The following is a 6,100-nucleotide window of genomic DNA, read 5'->3' as shown; positions in this document are numbered from 1 at the left end:
CACACATTCAGGTAATTGCAATTACAACCTACGGAATACCGAAGGTCACAGCTGCGCTGCATTCAACATGGAGCCTCTGGTGCCGTTTGTGATTACCGCCGTGAAATTCAGGCCGATCCAGGAAAGCCGTCCTCCGGTGATGATTGCATAACCTCAGGTAATCTGAGATGCGGAATGGCCTCTCTGTGAGGTGAGTCCGACCGAACAGCTGGACCCGGAGAGGATCGACACCTTCCTTGGTCCTTCTCTTCAGTCTAACTTTGTTTCAGTCGTAATATTCTCTGATGGTCTGACATGAAATGGAAGGAAACGAATGAGAAAAGCAGCTCATTCCCCTCCTTAATTTGATTTAAACCGTCCACATGGTGATCTGGATCATCATCAAAAGGTTCTAAATTGTTCTTGGTATCTTTATACACCAACCATGAGAAGTAAAAGTGAATCAGAGTTGATGTGTATTTTTAACGGGTTTTTGAATCCATAAATGGGGTTTTCAATGTAAAAATGGAATATTTTTTCCTGATCTTATTCTGGGTCCTATCCAGATTAAATTTGGTGGTGAGATTGAGGCCCCCACGATACATGGTTGTGTCAAATTCCAGCCGCAAAATTGATAATGTTTCTGAACATTTCAGTCATCTACAATCCAGGGTCTCTTCTGGATTATTACCAAAGTGTAATCATCTGTTCCTGGTAACATCCCCAACATTTCCTGAACATTTCGTCAAGCTCCGTCCTTAACTTTTTGCGTTATCGTGCTAACAAACAGACAAACAGACCTCCGTCGAGGCAGGTGGCGCAGGTCGTTGAGCGGGTCGTCCTATGGTCGAGAGGTTCGATTCCCGGCTCCGGCACATGTGTACACTGTCGTTGTGTCCTTGGGCAAGACACTTCATCCACGTTGCCTGTGTGAATGTAGTGAACGAGTGAATGTCGGTGGTGGTCAGGAGGGCCCGTGGCGCAAATCGGCAGCCTGTCAGTCTGCCCCAGGGTAGCTGTGGCTAAAAGCTTACTTACCACCACCGAGTATGGTGTAAATGAATAATGCACAATGTAATCAACATGTTATTATTAACATGCCAGAGTGTTTTAAGATGCAAGAAGTCCAGTTGGAGTAAAAGATTATTCTGTGAAAAGACTTATCAGAAGCAAAGACAGTGCAAACAGGGCTTCCAAATCTTAGAGACTGGACGGTTATCTGTGCTGCAGTTACGTTATTGTTAGTGTGAACTAAAATTTAAAGTACGTTTTGAAACACCAGATGAAGAACAGAATACTGAATAGAAGAACCGGAGACAGAGACATGATAGCAAGTGATTTCTTCACCATGTTCATACGTTGTGTTGTAAGTGTACAACACTGTTACTGGCTAGTTAATGGTACCAGCAGAACCGCAGCAGCTGGTATGAATGAAAACCAGTAGGAAGTCCTTTAAACGGCACATTTAATGAGGTTCCGTAAAATAAGACGGCGGGCGGGTTTGGATTAAATGTTTTACTGATGGGAAATAAGTGAGCCAGAAGAGGAGAGATCTATTCAAGGGTTTGGATCTTAATCATCTCTGAGGAGACATTTGCTGTAATTTGTACATTCGTTGATCTCCAGAGGATTGATTTCACCGACGCTGGAGATCGTCTGTCACATATGTGACAGATTGCTAATGAACACAGTTCACACTCTCATGCACTTCTGCGTTTTATATGAATCGTATAAAACTGTTTTTTGCAGATGTTATGTTTCATCTTTAGATTTGCTAAACCTTTCCAGTAGCCTGCTGGCACTCATACTTGTTTTAAAGCTGGTGAAGCTGCAGACGGTGGCGTGTTAATTCACAGTCTAGACAGAAGAGACGTTACAATTTCCTGTCAGTGGAGGAATTTGCTGAACTGACTTGGTTTCCTTCCATAGCCTTATCTCAATGATCATATTTGCCGACTTCAGAATCTTGTTTCGTTTGTCGGAGGCGTGAACTGATCTCCTTTGCTGGATATCCAGATGTGGTCGGGACGGGTTTATGTATTTCCTTTGTTGTTGAACTCATAGAAGCGTCTCGCGTTTGGTTTGTCGGGGCTCTGATCTAAAGATGGATAAATACAGCGAAGCGTTTCACCGCATCTGTATTCCAGTAATGTGATCAGGAACATGACCTCACAGCTACCGAAACGTTCCCAGAGAAAAATCCATTATGGTGTGTGTGTGTGTGTGTGTCAGATGCTCTTTGTAGCCTTCCTTACCATGTGCTTCCTGTTGTTTTCACCTTTTTCGGTCTGAGCAGACACAGATATCCCAGAAGGGTTTTTTTTCCCTCTCTCTTTCACACACACACACACACACTCTCACCCCCCCCCCCCCCCCCCCCCACACACACACAGACCTAGTACTTTCCTGCTTTTCACTAAATGAAATTTGTCACATTGCGTTGTTGTTGAAGGCAGGTGATCATTGCAGCACGATTACCTCACAGAGGGATGGGAGGAGGCGGGATCAGGGTAATGCCTGGCCAATTGGAAGTGATTTTAATCACATTTAAGCAATTCCTCTTCCTCTCTCTGTCTTCCTTCCTTCCTTTCAGTAAATGCAACGTCCCAAACGTGACTCTCCAGAAACTAAAGAAACAAACATACAAACACATTTCTTGTGTTCCTGTCTTCATTAAACTTTTCTCAGCATTCCTTGCATCCCATCCTCCTTTGGGAATATTTTTCTGCAGAGAATCCCGCTTGGAGCCTGAACTTGCAGCAGCGTCCCATCGACAGAGACACACACCTCACGTCTTGATGTGCACTTTGAGTTAATCATTTATTTAATGGAACAGCTTGGATCTGAGAATGTCATTTTTATTGGACTATTTTAAACGTGCAAGTGAGTACTTACAAGAACGACTGTCCTTTTTCCTCCTGATGTCTGCAGGTTCCTCACATATGGTCTTGCTCCATTATTCAAAGGACGTATCTAATATTCATACCTAAATGAAGGCTTTCCCATAATGTAGTGTGAAAGCTGGGGTAGATGGGAACAAGAAGGACCAGGAGGACGGATGGACCTGGGAATCCAGATGGATGGAGGAATGTGTGGGTTGTGGACGATGGCGATGTGAGAAACTGGAGGACAACCAAGGAGAAAAGGAGGGCAGAAGTAAACGCTTCACCCACACTCCTCTCATCCTAGGAGACGGGTGAGTCCGAGGCGTTTGAAGCACTTCAGGAAATAAGTGACCGCATTTATGTAAAAGTGCATCAATATTGTGTCATGACGTTTCTCCTCGGGTGGACAGGCCGACTCCTGCTCCTCCCGCTCAGCTCCATGTGTGCGAAGCCGGGCAGTGCTGCCTCGATACGTTCTTCAGTCACGGGTCACATTCTCACCATCCTTTCCTCCTCGCCTCGATGACTTCATCAGCTCCTCTCCACCTCCTCATCATCTGTCTTTGTGTCACTTCTGTCTGTCTCTCTAAACACTCCCTTCTCTTCGAGTCTTTCTTCTGTCTCTGCTTCTCCACACCTTTCTCCGTCCTTCTCTTTCTCATCCAGCACCGTCTGACACCCTGTTCTCATTACGTACCCTGACAGGCCTCCTCCCTCAATCTCTCCCAACAGGCCAGTTTGAACTTTCTGTTTTATTACATGCTCATGTCAGAATTAATTTCGACATCATTCAACACATTACAGCACTAAGACATCCCAAAGCGACCCAAAAGCAGGAGAATAGAGACAGATTTGTCTTTGGGTTCCTCTTTCTGACTGTAATGTTTGTGCTGTTAGGGATTGTCATTGAGTCCCCCCATTTAGGATGGGGATCCCGAGCCGATTGGGGGACCCGGCGGTAGCTCCCATTACAATCAATCATTGCGTGCTGCAATCATCAAGTTCAGATAGATAGTACATTTATTTAGCTTTAAACTGGAAGTTCACGGTTCCTTCTCTGTTAATTCAGCAGCTCCTGAAGCAGCGCTCATACCTCCAGAGGAGATAATCACGCCTTCCCGACAACCACTGACCAGAAAAGGAGATGTGGAAACGTTTTGAGCGCAGCAGAGAGGGCTTGAAGGCATCGTGCATGTTAGAAACCTCCTCCATGACTAATAAGTGATAAGGTTGAACATGGACAGTCCCTTTTCCCTGACGCCGCCAGAAGCACACTTAAATGAACATGAAAGAAAATACAGGAAATGAGGAATGCATGAGAAGCATAATTGGACACAAAGCAAAGTATAACACATGAACAGGAGAATAAACAGTAAAAAAAAAGAAGGAATTATTTGGTTTTGATGTCTTGATATTTTATTTTCCAATTTCTAATTTGAAACTAATAATACTTGTAAAAATTTTAGTTTAACTGTCCTGTTGCACCATATATTCGACCAAACAAACTATTGATATATAAATTATAATATTAAAACACAGGAAACTCACAGATCGGATGAAAAACAAAAAACAAAGACACTGGTGGCAGCAACGCCAGAAACACTTTATTTATGAAGAGAACCAGCTGGTATTTTTGATAAAACAAAGAAAGAGAAAATAACACCAATAAATTATTTAAGTAAAGAACACATTTTATCAGGAATAGTTCTATGAATTCAGCAAAGCTGGTTGAGTTTCTTTTTATTGCATGACAACTATAAACAAACTTTCTCTGAGCTGAAAATCACAATCCTCCCGAGGGAAGCTGAAAGCCGGGACAAAATGAAGCCTGATGATAATGATGATGATGATGATGTGGTGGTTTAGAGGATCTGGGCTACAAAATCCAAACACAAGCAGGTCTGAAATGTCTAAAGCTGCTGCGGTTCTGGGAGTGAAAACAAACTGGATGTCAGGAATAAGAGGAATGTCACTCCACAGCACGCAACAATGGAATGTGCTAATAACACCGGAAAATTGTCAGACAGGATGCACATACGCACGCACACACACACACAAAGCATATCCCAAGTATCAGTTTCCAGCAGAAATGAGGAACATCAACCTAATCCAGCAGAGCTCCTTTTCACTGTGGGCCAGTTTTGATTCTGAAGAATGAAACTATGTGACAAAACAAAATCCGACTCACTGCGGACGTGCAGCGGTGCTGACCAGCTGCCATCTTATTTGTGCTCTATCTCACCTGGGACTCATCTGCTGGTAATCTACAAATAGGCAGCTGGCTTGATTGCCCCCCCCCCCAAAAAAGAAATAACCCTCCAGGTCACTTTTCCTGAGTGTTTTAACTCTAAGCAGCGCAGTTTTATCCAAGTAAGCAGAATTCCTGCGAGCAGTCGGAATGTAAGTAACGCTCAGAAAACTGGGCAGAGCGCTGCGGCCTCATCTGACACATCCTTTGATGTGTTACGTGAGTGATGGAGGGAAGGGAAGAGAGAAAAACAGATAGAGAGAGAGAGAGAAAGGAAAAGACGAGGAATTATATGGGTGACCGAACAGAAAGAAGGACGTGTGGAATGTAGGAAAAACAAAGGGCTGCAGAATGAAAACAGCAGTGAGGAATTTGGTATAAATAACTGCACTTATCTTTAGGTTAGTGTGAAAGCCTCGGGTGTGTGTGTGTACGTGTGTGTGTGTGTACAATCCAGATCTGGAGGGTTGTGGTTAGCCTAATTTCACATCAAGATAAAGTGTTATTTTGGTTTACGCTTCCTCCAACCTCTCTCCCTCCTTCCGTCTGTCTCTCACTCGCTCATCGCAGCGTGCTCCTGACAGAAGCGCCGGATGATTCGAGAATCGCTCTTATTACGGCACAAAGAAATCGAATAAAAAAAGTTGTTTACACAGCAGCGGGACTCACTTTCTGTTGAGCTCCTCCAATAGCAAAGCAAAGCTCGTCATTTTCAAAGCAATGCATGCATTATTTTCGCATTAATATGTAGGATTTTCCTTTAAATCCATCACATTTTTGTACGTTATATGTTTTAGGGGTTGATTGAAAAGGATATCCATCATTTTAAGTGTCCAAGGTGCAGTTAAATTGGATCTCGAACATCTTTTGGCTGGACATTCATGCGTTTGCAAGCCCGGCCTGCGAACAGAGGAGGGTCGGTGGTTTACATGCAAGAACAAGTCGCTGAGCACGACGAGCGCTGCATTTGTCTTTTCTGCTGCAATGT

Source organism: Brachionichthys hirsutus, unplaced genomic scaffold (assembly GCF_040956055.1).
Source record: "Brachionichthys hirsutus isolate HB-005 unplaced genomic scaffold, CSIRO-AGI_Bhir_v1 contig_976, whole genome shotgun sequence".
NCBI lineage: Eukaryota > Metazoa > Chordata > Actinopteri > Lophiiformes > Brachionichthyidae > Brachionichthys > Brachionichthys hirsutus.
This window is presented reverse-complemented; position numbering follows the sequence as displayed.